The sequence below is a fragment of the Bufo bufo genome, chromosome 4 (assembly GCF_905171765.1).
Source record: "Bufo bufo chromosome 4, aBufBuf1.1, whole genome shotgun sequence".
In the NCBI taxonomy this organism is placed as follows: Eukaryota; Metazoa; Chordata; class Amphibia; order Anura; family Bufonidae; genus Bufo; species Bufo bufo.
Genome location: NC_053392.1, coordinates 373,450,965 through 373,471,340, shown reverse-complemented (window position 1 = coordinate 373,471,340; position 20,376 = coordinate 373,450,965).

The window sequence follows — 20,376 nt, the reverse complement described above, 5'->3', positions numbered from 1 at the left end:
ATGGGCTTTACCAAGCTGTGAATATTAGAATACTTTTTGTCAGTTTCGTTTTGCACTGAAACATTATTACAAAAGCTGTTGGGATTAAAATGACCCATTTCTTGTAACAAAATCTTGATTAGAAATATATTTTAGCGGCACTTCAGGTCAATTTGTACACAAGCGACAAGACTTTTGTCAGGGACTGTACATAAAGATCTATGTCCACTTTTTACTTTCATTATAAACGTCACTGATATTGCACTCACAGAGCATCAGTAAGGTCTAGTATATTATTTTTTAATCCACCCATTAAAAACAACTCTCAACTTTGGGGTTCTCTGCTAGTGGACCTTCTGTGACCCCAATATTATGTCAAAACCTGGGCCTTCTGGATTATTGACTGGTACTCTGTTAAGTCAGTCTGATCTTGCTTAATTTCTATACTTTGAATATAAAGAGCTTCAATACAAGCAATCTAAATATTGCACATTTCAGAATAAATAATGCAGCCATAAAAGTACCAGATCAGTAACATCCAAGGAGGTCTGTCTTACACAACATGCACAAAAACCCACTGTAACCCACTGGGTGCTCAATTATTTCTGTCTGCTTGCCAAAAGCAGCTATGCTATTTAGAGTGTTTTCATTTGAAGTCAATCACGGCAATGAAGTAATGTAGTACGTTAAAAATGGAAAACCACTTTCTTCCTAAATTGACATTAATTTGCTCTATGGCTGCCTCTGGTGTGAGTAGCAGATCTCTTAATACATGTCATCTCAACCTCTAGAGGGAATTAAATATGAAATTTCTGAATATACTGTACATATTTTCTCTGTATTTGATATATTTGTTCTAGCATCGAAAAGCTATTCAGTTTCCACAGAAGTTCCTATGATTGTTAAAATATCTGTGCTTTGCTGGTGTATAAATCCCCAAGTGAATCATTATAGTGTTGAATAAGTTCCTGCCTGCTGTAACAAGTGATCAATCTGTATGTAATTGATAATTGATGTGTCTCACTAGCAGTAGATTGTAGCTATTTTTAATAAATATGATTGTGAAAGCAAAATCTGACATCAGTCATGTTACAGAGGTATCACTTTTACCCTCTTAGGCCTCATGCACACGACCGTTTTTTGGGTCTGCATCCGAGCCACAGTTTTTGCGGCTCTGGTGCGGACCCATGCACTTCAATGAGGCCACAAAAGATGCTGACAGCACTCCGTGTGCTGTCCGCATCCTTTGCTCTGTTCCGTGGGCCACGCAAAAAAAATAGAGCATGTCCTATTCTTGTCCATTTTGCGGACAAGAATAGGCATTTCTACAATGGGCCGCCTGTTCCGTTCCGCAAATTGCACTGATACAGAATGCTTCAGAGGTTCCCAATTGGATTCCGTTTTTTGCGAAATGGTCGTGTGCATGAGGCCTTAGAATGTAATGACAGTCATAAGCCACTATGTATCATGGAGCTCCTGGACAAAATTATCCACTTACCATGCACCATTTCTAGTACTGAGGTTTTTTATGTTGACAGGGAGACATTTGGGACCTTTTAAGGTCCGGTGCAGTTGCTTCCTCTGAACCCCATTTCACTGTGCCCTTAGTCATAATAGTCATAGCAGTGGAAGAGAGATGGTGAGTTAGTGATGCATAGGCAACAACCTCTCTAAGGAAGTCAACTTGAGTTGAAGACACATTGATTGTATTAATCACTAATAGACACTGCTCTCAAAAAACAAGGGATTACTTAAATCACTAATCTGAGGATAGTGAACGAAATATTCAAATTCAAAATCCAATATTCCTGTATGCACTCCTAAAAACATCTGGGCATATTCCTGATGAGACTGATGGTGTCCTGAGGAATTTCCTGGATCAGATCATCAGTGGCAGTCTGCTCCTGGACAGTCTGTGGCACTACTTGGTAGATACAGAATGCTCCAGAGGTTCCCAATTGGATTCAGGCCTTGGGGAATACGAAGGCCAGGCAATGGTATTAATGTCTGTCATCACTCCGGCCACATGAGACTGGGCATTGTCATGCCCCATGCAGAACCCAGGGCCCACTGCACCATTGTAAGGTCTGACAATGGCTCTAAGGATATTTCAGATAACGAACTTTGTCGTTCCCTGCTCGATATATGCTGTGTATAGAGTTCTCACCCCAATTAATAGTAAGAATAAATCACAGCAGAAGTTTTCTTTTGCTCAGATTGTGTTGCCTTTAATTTCAGAATGGTAAGTAATGCGGCAATACGTGTAAATGTTTTTGGCTTGCAGGCCTTCATCAGACACTGTGCCGCAGGTAGATAATGTGTGGTGGCAATAGAAGATTGCATACACCTTAGGTGTAGGAGCTCGCAAGCGTCAGAAGAGTAACGGCAGAAAAGTCTTAACAGCAGGTTGAAAATGATTAATCTTTCCAATCACATGGCATCTTTAATCCTCAATTTATAATATATGTTTTATTACTTTAATTAGTTTTTTTTTTTTGCTCCATTTCCCTTTCTCTCTCCCAGCAAGGGGGGGGGGGGGGGGGGGGGGGGTGGGGTTGTCTTATCTAGTGTAATTTTCTGTTTTTCCTTTTTTATTTGTACAGATAAAAAGGTTAAAAAAAGTCTTAGCATTTGGTAGCAGGTTACCTTACTGACTCTCCAGTGCTCAGCCATTATGACTCTGGGTTCTCTAGTTCTCCCTTTTGTCTTACTCCTTCTCTCCTTCTGTAGATCTGTAGCTTTTTGGTAATTCACTGCCAAGGGAAACACTAGATTAAAACAGCAAACACTTTATTGATACTTGTTTAAAATACACTGCTCAAAAAAATAAAGGGAACACTTAAACAACACAATGTAACTCCAAGTCAATCACACTTCTGTGAAATCAAACTGTCCACTTAGGAAGCAACACTGAGTGACAATCAATTTCACATGCTGTTGTGCAAATGGGATAGGCAACAGGTGGAAATTATAGGCAATCAGCAAGACACCCCCAATAAAGGAGTGGTTCTGCAGGTGGTAACCACAGACCACTTCTCAGTTCCTATGCTTCCTGGCTGATGTTTTGGTCACTTTTGAATGCTGGCGGTGCTTTCACTCTAGTGGTAGCATGAGACGGAGTCTACAACCCACACAAGTGGCTCAGGTAGTGCAGCTTATCCAGGATGGCACATCAATGCGAGCTGTGGCAAGAAGGTTTGCTGTGTCTGTCAGCGTAGTGTCCAGAGCATGGAGGCGCTACCAGGAGACAGGCCAGTACATCAGGAGACGTGGAGGAGGCCGTTGGAGGGCAACAACCCAGCAGCAGGACCGCTACCTGCGCCTTTGTGCAAGGAGGAACAGGAGGAGCACTGCCAGAGCCGTGCAAAATGACCTCCAGCAGGCCACAAATGTGCATGTGTCTGCTCAAACGGTCAGAAACAGACTCCATGAGGGTGATATGAGGGCCCGACGTCCACAGGTGGGGGTTGTGCTTACAGCCCAACACCGTGCAGGACGGTTGGCATTTGCCAGAGAACACCAAGATTGGCAAATTCGCCACTGGCGCCCTGTGCTCTTTACAGATGAAAGCAGGTTCACACTGAGCACATGTGACAGACGTGACAGAGTCTTGAGACGCCGTGGAGAACGTTCTGCTGCCTGCAACATCCTCCAGCATGACCGGTTTGGCATTGGGTCAGTAATGGTGTGGGGTGGCATTTCTTTGGAGGGCCGCACAGCCCTCCATGTGCTCGCCAGAGGTAGCCTGTATTAGGTACCGAGATGAGATCCTCAGACCCCTTGTGAGACCATATGCTGGTGCGGTTGGCCCTGGGTTCCTCCTAATGCAAGACAATGCTAGACCTCATGTGGCTGGAGTGTGTCAGCAGTTCCTGCAAGACGAAGGCATTGATGCTATGGACTGGCCCGCCCGTTCCCCAGACCTGAATCCAATTGAGCACATCTGGGACATCATGTCTCGCTCTATCCACCAACGTCACGTTGCACCACAGACTGTCCAGGAGTTGGCAGAGGCTTTAGTCCAGGTCTGGGAGGAGATCCCTCAGGAGACCGTCCGCCACCTCATCAGGAGCATGCACAGGCGTTGTAGGGAGGTCATACAGGCACGTGGAGGCCACACACACTACTGAGCCTCATTTTGACTTGTTTTAAGGACATTACATCAAAGTTGGATCAGCCTGTAGTGTGTTTTTCCACTTTCATTTTGAGTGTGACTCCAAATCCAGACCTCCGTGGGTTGAAAAATTTGATTTCCATTTTTTTTATTTTTGTGTGATTTTGTTGTCAGCACATTCAACTATGTAAAGAACAAAGTATTTCAGAAGAATATTTAATTAACTCAGATCTAGGATGTGTTATTTTTGTGTTCCCTTTATTTTTTGGAGCAGTGTATATAATAAGATAGGAAAAATTACTGCTAGCTTGAGAGGTGGTTAGTGTGTGTGGTGATTGGTGTGTATCCCCGAATCACCACTTCACAAACCCTATTGATGAGGGCTGATCAAAATGCTCCCACTGTTGAAGGGGATAGGGATGTGAATGAGAGGACAATTATGTATAATCACTAGAGATGAGTGAATTTCATATTTTGAAATTCATTCACATTTCGTTTATTGGTCAAAGGTTAATTGCGTTATGGGTTCCGTTACCATGGACCATAACGCAATTCTATGACAGAATGCATAATGAAATGCCTTTAGAGGCATTCCGTTATTCATTCCGTCATAATAGAAGTCTATGGGATCCGTTCCGTTTCCGTTATGCTGAAGTCCTCCCCTGTGTAACGGAAAGGGACGGATCCGTTTTGCAGCCCATAGACTTCTATTATGACGTAATGAATAACGGAAAGCCTCTAAAGACATTCCATTAAGAATTCCGGATGTTTTACTTACAGGCGAAACTCAAAAAATTGGAATATCGTGCATTTATTTCAGAAATGCAACTTAAAAGGAGTCGCATTAATGCAACTTCAATTATTCTAATTTTTCGAGTTTCATCTGTATATGCAGTTGCAAAACTATTTAGATCCAGGTGCTGTGTTGAAAAATATTAAAAAAAATGTAAGAGTGTAACGCAGCTAAACCGCAAACAAATGCTGCACTACCCAAATGCACTATATAGAAAGTATATTATTGGTATATAACACCGCTGCTTCAATCAGTTTTTTGGGGGGCAACTGGTATATCACACAGGTAGAAATTATTTGTTCCAATGGCGTTTGTCACTATCTGTAGCTGAGGTAACGCAGCTAAACTGCAAACCAATGCTGCACTACCCAAATGCCCTCTATAGAAAGTATATCATTTGTATACAGTATAACACCCCTGTGTCACCGCCGGCTCTGGGAGAGATCTTAGAAATTGAGATAGACGGAAGACTCAGGAGTCGATCCGACAGATCTCTATTGTTTTCATTGTTGCTGACAGGTTTCTAACTAGGGATGAGCGAACCCGAACTGTATAGTTCGGGTTCGTACCGAATTTTGGGGTGTCCGTGACACGGACCCGAACCCGAACATTTTCGTAAAAGTCCGGGTTCGGGTTCGGTGTTCGGCGCTTTCTTGGCGCTTTTTGAAAGGCTGCAAAGCAGCCAATCAACAAGCGTCATACTACTTGACCCAAGAGGCCATCACAGCCTTGCCTACTATTGGCATGGCTGTGATTGGCCAGTGCAGCATGTGACCCAGCCTCTATATAAGCTTGGGTCACGTAGCGCAGCACGTCACTCTGCTGATTCAAGCATAGGGAGAGGTTGCAGCTGCGACGTTAGGGCGAGATTAGGCAGATTAACTCCTCCAGAAGACTTCATTCTGTGATCGATCTGCAGCTGTGGATCATTGAAGTGCTAATATCGACTTGCTCACTTTTTTGAGGCTGCCCAGAGCGTTTTTAGATCACTTTTTTCTGGGGTGATCGGCGGCCATTTTGTGGCTTGTGGTGCGCCAGCACAAGCTATCACCAAGTGTATTTAACCATCAATAGTGTGGTTATTTTGTGCTATATCCTACATCAGCTGCAGGCTGAGCCTGTGTCACCGAAGTGCATTTAACCATCAATAGTGTGGTTATTTTGTGCTATATCCTACATCAGCTGCAGGCTGAGCCTGTGTCACCGAAGTGCATTTAACCATCAACAGTCTGGTTATTTTTTGGCCATATACTACATCTGGTGCAGGCTGAGCCTGTGTCACCGAAGTGCATTTAACCATCAACAGTCTGGTAATTTTTTGGCCATATACTACATCTGGTGCAGGCTGAGCCTGTGTCACCCAAGTGCATTTAACCATCAATAGTGTGGTTATTTTTTGGCCATATACTACATCAGGGGCAAGTTGAGCCTGTCACCCAGCGCCTAAAAAATAGACCTGACATTTCTATTCAACCAAATTTGTACTGTTTTAGCTGGTCAAGTTATTTGTAGTGACCGTAAAAGCACACTTTTTGTTCTGGGTTGAAAAACTATTCCCAAATTTGCCATTCTCAAAATAACTAGTTTCTGCTATATGAGGCCTACTTGAAATCTATCCCAAAAAGGATATCTTACATTGAAGGTGCTGATAGTGTCATTCAGAAAAACCTAAGACACACGCTACCGTGCAGATAGAAGTCTAATTCTGTGATTAAACCTATACCTGTCACACAGCGCAAAAAAAAAACAGGCCTCCCATTTCTATTCAACCAAATCTGTACTGTTTTTGCTGGTCAAGTTATTTGTAGTGACCGTAAAAGCACATTTTTTGTTCTGGGTTGAAAAACTATTCCCAAATTTGCCATTCTCAAAATAACTAGTTTCTGCTATATGAGGCCTACTTGAAATCTATCCCAAAAAGGATATCTTACATTGAAGGTGCTGATAGTGTCATTCAGAAAAACCTAAGACACACGCTACCGTGCAGATAGAAGTCTAATTCTGTGATTAAACCTATACCTGTCACACAGCGCAAAAAAAAAACAGGCCTCACATTTCTATTCAACCAAATCTGTACTGTTTTAGCTGGTCAAGTTATTTGTAGTGACCGTAAAAGCACACTTTTTGTTCTGGGTTGAAAAACTATTCCCAATTTTGCCATTCTCAAAATTGTGGTGAACGGGAACAATGAGGAAAACATCTAATAAGGGACGCGGACGTGGACATGGTCGTGGTGGTGTTAGTGGACCCTCTGGTGCTGGAAGAGGACGTGGCCGTTCTGCCACAGCCACACGTCCTAGTGAACCAACTACCTCAGGTCCCAGTAGCCAGCAGAATTTACAGCGATATTTGGTGGGGCCCAATGCCGTTCTAAGGATGGTAAGGCCTGAGCAGGTACAGGCATTAGTCAATTGGGTGGCCGACAGTGGATCCAGCACGTTCACATTATCTCCCACCCAGTCTTCTGCAGAAAGCGCACAGATGGCGCATGAAAACCAAGCCCATCGGTCTGTCACATCACCCCCATGCATATCAGGGAAACTGTCTGAGCCTCAAGTTATGCAGCAGTCTCTTATGCTGTTTGAAGACTCTGCTGCCAGGGTTTCCCAAGGGCATCCACCTAGCCCTTCCCCAGGGGTGGAAGAGATAGAATGCACTAACGCACAACCACTTATTTTTCCTGATGATGAGGACATGGGAATACCACCTCAGCACGTCTCTGATGATGACGAAACACAGGTGCCAACTGCTGCGTCTTTCTGCAGTGTGCAGACTGAACAGGAGGTCAGGGATCAAGACTGGGTGGAAGACGATGCAGGGGACGATGAGGTCCTAGACCCCACATGGAATGAAGGTCGTGCCACTGACTTTCACAGTTCGGAGGAAGAGGCAGTGGTGAGACCGAGCCAACAGCGTAGCAAAAGAGGGAGCAGTGGGCAAAATCAGAACACCCGCCGCCAAGAGACTCCGCCTGCTACTGACCACCGCCATCTGGGACCGAGCACCCCAAAGGCAGCTTTAAGGAGTTCCCTGGCATGGCACTTCTTCAAACAATGTGCTGACGACAAGACCCGAGTGGTTTGCACGCTGTGCCATCAGAGCCTGAAGCGAGGCATTAACGTTCTGAACCTTAGCACAACCTGCATGACCAGGCACCTGCATGCAAAGCATGAACTGCAGTGGAGTAAACACCTTAAAAACAAGGAAGTCACTCAGGCTCCCCCTGCTACCTCTTCTGCTGCTGCCGCCTCGGCCTCTTCTGCTGCTGCCGCCGCCTCGGCCTCTTCTGCTGCTGCTGCCGCCGCCTCGGCCTCTTCCTCTGCCTCTGGAGGAACATTGGCACCTGCCGCCCAGCAAACATGGGATGTACCACCAACACCACCACCTGCGTCACCAAGCATCTCAACCATGTCACACGGCAGCGTTCAGCTCTCCATCTTACAAACATTTGAGAGAAAGCGTAAATTCCCACCTAGCCACCCTCGATCCCTGGCCCTGAATGCCAGCATTTCTAAACTACTGGCCTATGAAATGCTGTCATTTAGGCTGGTGGACACACACAGCTTCAAACAGCTCATGTCGCTTGCTGTCCCACAGTATGTTGTTCACAGCCGGCACTACTTCTCCAAGAGAGCCGTGCCTTCCCTGCACAAACAAGTGTCCGATAAAATCAAGTGTGCACTGCGCAACGCCATCTATGTCAAGGCCCACCTAACCACAGATACGTGGACCAGTAAGCACGGCCAGGGACGCTATATCTCCCTAACTGCACACTGGGTAAATGTAGTGGCGGCTGGGCCCCAGGCGGAGAGCTGTTTGGCGCACGTCCTTCCGCCGCCAAGGATCGCAGGGCAACATTCTTTGCGTCCTGTCTCCTCCTCCTTCTACTCAGCTTCCTCCTCCTCTTCTTCCACCTGCTCATCCAGTCAGCCACACACCTTCACCACCAACTTCAGCACAGCCCGGGGTAAACGTCAGCAGGCCGTTCTGAAACTCATATGTTTAGGGGACAGGCCCCACACCGCACAGGAGTTGTGGGGGGGTATAGAACAACAGACCGACGAGTGGTTGCTGCCGGTGAGCCTCAAGCCCGGCCTGGTGGTGTGCGATAATGGGCAAAATCTCGTTGCAGCTCTGGGACTAGCCGGTTTGACGCACATCCCTTGCCTGGCGCATGTGCTGAATTTGGTGGTGCAGAAGTTTATTCGCAACTACCCCGACATGTCAGAGCTGCTGCATAAAGTGCGGGCCGTCTGTTCGCGCTTCCGGCGTTCACACCCTGCCGCTGCTCGCCTGTCTGCGCTACAGCGTAACTTCGGCCTTCCCGCTCACCGCCTCATATGCGATGTACCCACCAGGTGGAACTCCACCTTGCACATGCTGGACAGACTGTGCGAGCAGCAGCAGGCCATAGTGGAGTTTCAGCTGCAGCACGCACGGGTCAGTCGCACTGCGGATCAGACACACTTCCCCACCAATGACTGGGCCTCCATGCGAGACCTGTGTGCCCTGTTGCGTTGTTTCGAGTACTCCACCAACATGGCCAGTGGCGATGACGCCGTTATCAGCGTTACAATACCACTTCTATGTCTCCTTGAGAAAACACTTAGGGCGATGATGGAAGAGGAGGTGGCCCAGGAGGAAGAGGAGGAAGAGGGGTCATTTTTAGCACTTTCAGGCCAGTCTCTTCGAAGTGACTCAGAGGGAGGTTTTTTGCAACACCAGAGGCCAGGTACAAATGTGGCCAGACAGGGCCCACTACTGGAGGACGAGGAGGACGAGGATGAGGAGGAGGTGGAGGAGGATGAGGATGAAGCATGTTCACAGCGGGGTGGCACCCAAAGCAGCTCGGGCCCATCACTGGTGCGTGGCTGGGGGGAAACACAGGATGATGACGATACGCCTCCCACAGAGGACAGCTTGTCCTTACCTCTGGGCAGCCTGGCACACATGAGCGACTACATGCTGCAGTGCCTGCGCAACGACAGCAGAGTTGCCCACATTTTAACGTGTGCGGACTACTAGGTTGCCACCCTGCTGGATCCCCGGTACAAAGACAATGTGCACACCTTACTTCCTACACTGGAGCATGATAGGAAGATGCGCGAGTACAAGCGCACGTTGGTAGACGCGCTACTAAGAGCATTCCCAAATGTCACAGGGGAACCAGTGGAAGCCCAAGGCGAAGGCAGAGGAGGAGCAAGAGGTCGCCAACGCAGCTGTGTCACGCCCAGCTCCTCTGAGGGCAGGGTTAGCATGGCAGAGATGTGGAAAAGTTTTGTCAACACGCCACAGCTAACTGCACCACCACCTGATACGGAACGTGTTAGCAGGAGGCAACATTTCACTAACATGGTGGAACAGTACCTGTGCACACCACTCCACGTACTGACTGATGGTTCGGCCCCATTCAACTTCTGGGTCTCCAAATTGTCCACGTGGCCAGAGCTAGCCTTTTATGCCTTGGAAGTGCTGGCCTGCCCGGCGGCCAGCGTTTTGTCTGAACGTGTATTCAGCACGGCAGGGGGCGTCATTACAGACAAACGCAGCCGCCTGTCTACAGCCAATGTGGACAAGCTGACGTTCATAAAAATGAACCAGGCATGGATCCCACAGGACCTGTCCATCCCTTGTGCAGATTAGACATTAACTACCTCCCCTTAACAATATATTATTGTACTCCAGGGCACTTCCTCATTCAATCCTATTTTTATTTTCATTTTACCATTATATTGCGGGGCAACCCAAAGTTGAATGAACCTCTCCTCTGTCTGGGTTCCGGGGCCTAAATGTGTGACACTGGCCTGTTCCAGTGGTGGGTGACGTGAAGCCTAATTCTCTGCTATGAAATGAAGACTGATTCTGTGCTGACATGAAGCCAGATTCTCTGTTACGCGACCTCTCTCCTCTGCCTGGGTGCCTGGGCCTAAATATGTGACAGTGGCCTGTTCCAGTGGTGGGTGACGTGAAGCCTGATTCTCTGCTATGACATGAAGACTGATTCTCTGCTGACATGAAGCCTGAATCTCTGTTATGGGACCTCTCTCCTCTGCCTGGGTGCCTGGGCCTAAATATGTGACAGTGGCCTGTTCCAGTGGTGGCTGACGTGAAGCCTGATTCTCTGCTATGACATGAAGACTAATTCTGCGCTGACATAAGGCCAGATTCTATGTTACGGGACCTCTCTCCTCTGTCTGGGTGCCGGGGCCTAAATATGTGACAGTGGCCTGTTCCAGTGGTGGGTGACGTGAAGCCTGATTCTCTGCTATGACATGAAGACAGATTCTGTGCTGACATAAGGCCAGAATCTCTGTTACGGGACCTCTCTCCTCTGTCTGGGTGCCGGGGCCTAAATATGTGACAGTGGCCTGTTCCAGTGGTGGGTGACGTGAAGCCTGATTCTCTGCTATGACATGAAGACAGATTCTGTGCTGACATAAGGCCAGATTCTCTGTTACGGGACCTCTATCCTCTGTCTGGGTGCCGGGGCCTAAATATGTGACAGTGGCCTGTTCCAGTGGTGGGTGACGTAAAGCCTGATTCTCTGCTATGACATGAAGACTGATTCTGTGCTGACATAAGGCTAGGGTGGCCAGACGTCCGGTTTTAGGCCGGACCGTCCGGTTTTTAGACTCCTGGTCCTCCGTCCGGCCGCAGGCCAGGACGGACGGCCAGAAGTCCTCCTTTTCTGAGGTTATTGGCAGTGTGGCAGACGGCAGGTACTGGCACTTTAAGTAACCCTACAAAAAAAAATCGACCTGCACTCACATTTCAATTTGTCACATCCCACACTGACGTCACACGCTGCCTGCTTCGCGCCACTACTAAGTCACTCTCACGCAGCAGCAGCAGCACACAACAGGTTAGAGCAGCTTGTCGGAACTCCAGTCTCTGTCCACCTCCCCTCATGTTGTCTAGACTAGTCTTGTGTTGAGCCGCCTGCTGCCCGGAGGTGAATTTTATTATAGTCCTGTGAGTAACTCCTTCCTGTCCTTCTCCTGCAGTCAAACAGCTCCTCAGGTTGGAGCTTCTTCACTTGTGTACTGAGGTTGGGTCATTCATATAAATGCAGGAGGTGCTGCAGGTGGTGACTCTCAAATTCTCAATCAGCACCTGGTTGGTTGCTCACCTGGTTGCTATGCAATAATGCATTGTTTGATTCGTTTAGACCCTCAGCATCTTCCTCAGACAAGTAGCTGCGTTTAACACAGGTAATTGTCTCAGGAAGATGCTGAGGGTCTAAATGATGCATTATTGCATAGCAACCAGGTGTTAACGCAGCAGCTACTTGTCTGAGGAAGATGCTGAGGGTCTAAACGAATCAAATGATGCATTATTGCATAGCAACCAGGTGCTGATTGAGAGTCTATCTAAGGCTGCATGCACGTGACAGTGACTAATGGCCGTGTGTAACGCCCGTCACACGGCCATTTTTAGCACCAATGAAAGTGTATGGGGCTATTCACATGGCCACTCTTTTTAACGGCCAGTGAATAGCGTCCGTCCAAAAATAGGACATGTCCTATTTTTGTCTGTTTCCACGGCCATGCGGACCCCATTGAAATCAATGGGACCGTTTTTTTACGATAGACAGGAGTGCACCCGTCTAACAGCCGTTAAAAACGGGTACACTTTAATTAGGAGTTAAAAAAATTGTCCCCCATTGTTTAAATAATGCCCCAATAGTGTCCCGCAGCAAAAAAATATATAAAACTCACCTCATCCACTTGCTTGCAGTGAAGCAGTCTCTTTCTTCATTGAGCAGGACCTGCGATGTGCATGGTGACGTAACCACATGGGAGCGCGCAGTGACATCATTGCGCACATTTGCAGATCCTGTTCAGTGAAGATAGAAGAGACTGCTGCAGCGCGAGCAAGTGGAGGATGTGATTTTTTATTTTTTTGTAAAATCAACGAAACAAAAACAGCAGTGGGCCATTATGGAGGCATTATTTAAGATGGGGCATTAAAAAATAATTACTACACTATGAGGGACATAATTAAAGATGGGGACCTACATTGGAGGCATTATTAAAGAAGATGTATAACTTATTCCAGCTGTACATATATAATTATATACAGGAGATACCCAGGTTATACCCGCATGCTCCATATCACTGTATACAAGAAGATGTATAACTTATACCAGCTGTATAATGTAGTATCTTGCATGGTGTAATATTGAACTATTGTGTGCCACTGTCCCCGGTACGATGTCCTCCTTTTCAGGGTTTGATGCAAGTGGCCACCCTACATAAGGCCAGATTCTCTGTTACGGGACCTCTCTCCTCTGTCTGGGTGCCGGGGCCTAAATATGTGACAGTGGCCTGTTCCAGTGGTGGGTGACGTGAAGCCTGATTCTCTGCTATGACATGAAGACAGATTCTGTGCTGACATAAGGCCAGATTCTCTGTTACGGGACCTCTCTCCTCTGCCTGGGTGCCTGGGCCTAAATATGTGACAGTGGCCTGTTCCAGTGGTGGGTGACGTGAAGCCTGATTCTCTGCTATGACATGAAGACTGATTCTGTGCTGACATAAGGCCAGATTCTCTGTTACGGGACCTCTCTCCTCTGTCTGGGTGCCGGGGCCTAAATATGTGACAGTGGCCTGTTCCAGTGGTGGGTGACGTGAAGCCTGATTCTCTGCTATGACATGAAGACAGATTCTGTGCTGACATAAGGCCAGATTCTCTGTTACGGGACCTCTCTCCTCTGTCTGGGTGCCGGGGCCTAAATATGTGACAGTGGCCTGTTCCAGTGGTGGGTGACGTGAAGCCTGATTCTCTGCTATGACATGAAGACTGATTCTGTGCTGACATAAGAACAGATTCTCTGTTACGGGACCTCTCTCCTCTGCCTGGGTGCCTGGGCCTAAATATGTAACAGTGGCCTGTTCTAGTGGTTGGTGACGTGAAGCCTGATTCTCTGCTATGACATGAAGACTGATTCTTCGCTGACATAAGGCCAGATTCTCTGTTACGGGACCTCTCTCCTCTGCCTGGGTGCCTGGGCCTAAATATGTGACAGTGGCCTGTTCCAGTGGTGGGTGACGTGAAGCCTGATTCTCTGCTATGACATGAAGACTGATTCTGCGCTGACATAAGGCCAGATTCTCTGTTACGGGACCTCTCTCCTCTGTCTGGGTGCCGGGGCCTAAATATGTGACAGTGGCCTGTTCCAGTGGTGGGTGACGTGAAGCCTGATTCTCTGCTATGACATGAAGACTGATTCTGTGCTGACATAAGAACAGATTCTCTGTTACGGGACCTCTCTCCTCTGCCTGGGTGCCTGGGCCTAAATATGTAACAGTGGCCTGTTCTAGTGGTTGGTGACGTGAAGCCTGATTCTCTGCTATGACATGAAGACTGATTCTTCACTGACATAAGGCCAGATTCTCTGTTACGGGACCTCTCTCCTCTGCCTGGGTGCCTGGGCCTAAATATGTGACAGTGGCCTGTTCCAGTGGTGGGTGACGTGAAGCCTGATTCTCTGCTATGACATGAAGACTGATTCTGCGCTGACATAAGGCCAGATTCTCTGTTACGGGACCTCTCTCCTCTGTCTGGGTGCCGGGGCCTAAATATGTGACAGTGGCCTGTTCCAGTGGTGGGTGACGTGAAGCCTGATTCTCTGCTATGACATGAAGACTGATTCTGCGCTGACATGAAGCCAGATTCTCTGCTATGGCATGAAGAGACTGATTCTCTGCTGACATGAAGCCAGATTCTTTGCTATGGCATGAAGAGACTGATTCTCTGCTGACGTGAAGCCAGATTCTCTGCTATTGGACCTCTGTCCAATTGATATTGGTTAATTTTTATTTTTTAAATTTTTATTTTAATTCATTTTCCTATCCACATTTGTTTGCAGGGGATTTCCCTACATGTTGCTGCCTTTTGCAGCCCTCTAGCTCTTTCCTGGGCTGTTTTACAGCCTTTTTAGTGCCGAAAAGTTCGGGTCCCCATTGACTTCAATGGGGTTCGGGTTCGGGACGAAGTTCGGGTCGGGTTCGGATCCCGAACCCGAACATTTCCGGGAAGTTCGGCCGAACTTCTCGAACCCGAACATCCAGGTGTTCGCTCAACTCTATTTCTAAACCTTCGTTAATTATCAGTCAGGTGGCCCCTTTATATGTTCTGCCTTTCACTGGTTTCCCTGCGGCTAATAGTTCTTCTGAGGAGTGCTCTGCTTGTGTGGTGATTCTCCTGTTCCAGTTGCTTGTCAAGCTAAGTCCTTTCCCTTTTTTTTTTTGTCTGTCCTGACTAGGCCTCAGAGAGACACTGCTTAATACAGGTTGGAAGGAGCTGGTTGCCTCTTTCCCTGTTCCCTAAGGTGAGGGTTTGGTGCAGTGTGTCAGAAGTCTTAGGTTCCCGTGCATGTGCATTACTACCTTTGAGACTTGCACATGTGGTTAGCAGCTTAGGGAGAGAGTCAGGGTTTGCTAGGAGGTCACCTCTTTATTCCGTAGGCTTGGGGCCTAGTCTGTAGTTGTTTTGTTGCTGTTCCCTTTGGTTGTCTTTCCTTCCCCGTACTACCCGTGACACCCTGCTTCAATCAGTTTTTTTGTGGGGATATATCACACCAGTAGAAATTATTTGTTCCAATGGCGTTTGTCACTATCTGTAGCTGCGGTAATGCAGCAAAACTGCAAACAAATGCTGCACTACCTAAATGCACTATATAGAAAGTATATTATTGGTATGTAACACCCCTGCATAAATCAGTTTTTTTTGGGGGCAACTGGTATATCACACCAGTAGAAATTATTTGTTCCAATAGCGTTTGGAACTGCTGCACAATACAAATGCACTATAAAATAGTTTCTATGTTAGAAATTATATTATAAGTATATTACACCCCTCAGTAAGTCACACCTATCGATAGCACACCTATACCAGTCCTTAAAAAGACTTTAGTGGCCATATTAGCTAGTGTTTGGTGTCCCTAACCATCTGTCCCTGCTCCACACAGCAACCTCTCCCTACACTGACAAAAAACAGAATGTAAAATGGCGGCCTGATCAGGTTTATTTATAAGGTAGGAAGTATATGCATGTGCTGAAACGTCTCAATTGGCTGTCCTGTACCACCTGATGGATGTGTCATGGGTCAAAGTTCTTCACAATGTAAAAGAATATGGCGCCGGCGGACATCACAATATGTTCGCCCATTCGCAAATGAGCAAAGTTCGCCGCAAAACGACCGTCGGGCGAACCGCAAGGCCATCTCTACTTCTTGCACATCTTGGCCCACAGGAAATGACTGCTCAGTCAATCACTGACTGATTCCCAGTCATTCAACTAGAGGCACAGTATCTGTCACAAGTCTGGTTACCTCACGCTGCTCCAGTTAATGCGCAATAATCACAGGGGGTGCCTAGATGGAAAAGGGGTCTATTTGTCCCATCTTATAGCTCCAGTCACACACAGCTACAGTTTCCAGAACCCACACAACAAGTTTTTTCACTGACAGCAGCTCCAGGGACCCAACATAGTGAGAATCATACTATGGACAAAAACAGAGGGTGATGTTAAAGAGGTGCACTGACTTCAAGTGCAAGTACTTCAAGCCTTTTTTGTGTAAGGGTACTTTCACACTTGCGGCAGAGGATTCCAGCAGTCTGTTCCATCAGTGAACAGCCTGCTGGAGATCTCTGGATCCAGCATTGCCGGATGCTGCCTGAATGTCTGTCGGTACCATTAACTATAATGGGGGCTGGCGGAGATCCAGATGCAACCCTGCAAATATGCTGAGAATTGGCTGGACAAATACTGCTGCGTACAGTGGTTTCCTAGCACCACTGTATAGGCACCATATAAGATCCCAGCCAGGGAATCGATCTTCATTTCTGAGCTTGTACATTCATAAGGCTGAATGTCTGTGTCAGAGAGAGATAGCAAAGACACTCAATACAGCCAGTTTAGGTTCAAACAGTGACAGTGTTAGAGAAGATAATAGATAGTTAATTTGAATTAATAGATAGAGAGATAGGTTTTAGGGACTGGATATGGTCAGTTAAGTTACTAATTTCATGTGCGTTAATAGGCTGCAGCCATTAGTATGCAGTGTGCGCTCTGCATTGCACAGCACAATTTAAAGCTACAGTACTCATTTTTTTCTTATTGTGTGGGAGCCAGCTATCAGCCCAATTTACATCCCAAAATTCATGAATGTACCTGCTGACACACTTGCACTTCCAAGGCCTCTTAAATTAGTGTTAAATGTATCAAATTAAGTGTTCCAAATCTGAATGGACATATTTTGTTGTGTCAGAGAGACTGCATAGTGGAGTGGACTCTAACCCAATTGTGCCAGTACCCTACAAAGCACCATAGCATTTGACATGTCTGACAGGTTCCATACTGTGGATGATGCAGATGTATTTCTGATAGGGTAATTTGGTGGATATAGTATACATATATGTGTTTTAATTAACATAACAACAAACCTATTGCTAGTTACTCCCCAAAAATTTATAATTTGGAACACTTGTTCAAAGCAAGCTATTGCCTCTTTCTATAACACCATGTGTGTATAAACACCAGCAGACATCTTACCCTAAAAGGGATATTCTTTGGACTGCTTTTTATCTTTTAATTAAAAAAAGCTTATCAAATCGGACAATGCAGTGTGTTGTTAAACAGGCTGTTTGTTACCATCAGCAATCATGTGTTTATGGGGGACCAGTGTTAACAGAGGAAGGTCCCTCTGTCAGTATTGATCATGGCATCTACGGAGTTATCAGGATACAAGTTAACTACAATCATGGCCGTTGCAGCAGTGCCATCTTAAGAGCATTATAGGCCCCCGGGCAATACAGTGCACTGGGGCCCTGTCTACACAATCACACACTAGAATAAAAATGCAAATTATCAATAAGGCGATATTTATTGGGCATTTCCTCTTGTGGATTTTCCCCAGCAGTAGGATCAGGTAATGATACCATTGGTATTTCTGCTGGAATTGGAGTGCATGTAGATGTGGATGCTACATCTGGAGGAGCAGAACTACTGGCTGACGTTGCACCTGGATTGAGCCAAGATGTTAGTTTTGGAAGTTTGCACATTTTCTCTTTCTCCTCTGCAGCCTTTTTCCTCTTCTGTGCTCCACTCAAAACATTACGTTTCATTTCTGCACTAAAGGTTATTTTCACCAACACGTAATAAACTTTATTTTTCCTCACCTTTTTTACACTTCCTCGAACGAGTGGCAACTCTAAGATTGCTATATAAGGGGGACACATAAGATATTACAGTCAAAACTTGAGGGGCACTAATAACTTAAAGTGGATGTAAACCCAAACATTTTTTTTTTTTGTGATGTCACAATGTAGAGTACCCAGGCAGTACACACGCCACTCCAACATTAATACCCACCAGCACCAGCAGTACCCACACCAGCATTACCCACCAGCACCAGAGTGTGTGTACATTTATATATATATCTATATTTATTTCGTTTTTTTAGTTGTATGATTAAAGTGGATGTAAACCCCCAAGTATGCAGTATAGCACCCTATAGTATACAGCACCACACAGTATGCAGTATAGCACCCTATAGTATACAGCACCACACAGTATGCAGTATAGCACCCTATAGTATACAGCACCACACAGTATGCAGTATAGCACCCTATAGTATACAGCACCACACAGTATGCAGTATAGCACCCTATAGTATACAGCACCACACAGTATGCAGTATAGCACCCTATAGTATACAGCACCACACAGTATGCAGTATAGCACCCTATAGTATACAGCACCACACAGTATGCAGTATAGCACCCTATAGTATACAGCACCACACAGTATGCAGTATAGCACCCTATAGTATACAGCACCACACAGTATGCAGTATAGCACCCTATAGTATACAGCACCACACAGTATGCAGTATAGCACCCTATAGTATACAGCACCACACAGTATGCAGTATAGCACCCTATAGTATACAGCACCACACAGTATGCAGTATAGCACCCTATAGTATACAGCACCACACAGTAGGGTTGTTGCGGGTATCGAAATTTCGATACCCAATCGATACTTTTGTCCCGGTATCGATACGATACCGGGATTTCCGTTTTTTCGATACTGGGCTGCGCTTCTGCGCAGTCTAGTATCTCTGAACATGAGCGCGCTGCTATCGGCGCGCTCATGTTCTCTCTCAGCAGCACGGGGAGAAGGAAGCTGTCCTCCCTCCCCCTGTGCTGCTGCCGCTGCCACCAATGAGAAGAGAGGGGCGGAGGAGGGGCGGCAATGAGAAGAGAGGGGCGGCAATGAGAAGAGAGGGGGTGGAGGAGGGGCGGAGGAGGGGCGGCAATGAGAAGAGAGGGGGTGGAGGAGGGGCGGCAATGAGAAGAGAGGGGCGGAGGAGGGGCGGGCGCACTGCGCCCCCAATGATAGGATTACTATCGGAGCGATGGGAGGAGACATCAGCTTCACTAGTGGGCGTTCCTTTTCCCTGCGCTGCGATTGGACAGCGCTACAGCCAGGGAGAAGGAACGCCCACTAGTGAAGCTGATGTCTCCTCCCATCGCTCCGATAGTAATCAGCAGCATGTGGAGCAGGAGAGGAGACAGTAATGGGGCACTGCGGGCGAACGGAGCGGCGCCCAGGACTAAATGGTGAGTGCTGAGACATCGCTGGGCGCCGCTCTGTGTGGCCTAATAGTGAAAGTCTGGACTCATATACAGTAGTCAGTCTTTAACACATACAGGAGGCGGGTGCCGGCAGCAGAATCGCATTGCCGGCACCCTGCCCCTGACAGGGAGCTGCGATCAGCGGCAGTTAACTGCCGCTGATCTGCTAGTACCCGCCTCCTGTATAAAGGGGTAAAATCATTGGTGGTGCAGTGTGCCCCCCCCCCTCAATCCCCCCATCCCATTAAAATCATTGGTGGCACAGTGCGCCGGCCCCTCTCAACCCTCCAGTATTAAAATCATTGGTGGCAGTGGCCACAGGGACCTCTCCACTCCCCCTCATTGGTGGTGCAGTGGCAGCTTCTGATCGGAGCCCCAGCTGTGTAAGCCTGGGGCTCCGATCGGTTACCATGGCAGCCAGGACGCTACAGAAGCCCTGGTTGCCATGGTAACATCCCTGATGCTGTGTGCACAAAGCACAGAGCAGCAGGGACAGTGTGGAGTCCTATTCACCCTGATAGAGATCTATCAGGGTGAATAGGAAAAGGGATGAAAGATCCCAGGTTCTAGCCCCTAAGGGGGGAAATAGTTATTAAATAAAAAGTGAAAAAAAAAAAAACACTAAAATATGAAGTATAAATCACCCCCCTTTTCCCAATTTCACATATAAAATATATAAATAAACATATTACATCGCCACGTCAGAAAAGTCCAAACTATTAAAATATAAAAAAAAAATCTAGGTGGTGAATGCCGGAACAGAAAAAATAAAATAAAAACTGCGCGATTCGCCATTTTTAAAAATGAGGAATGCACGTGGCTTTTTTTGTTTATTTTTTTCGCGTG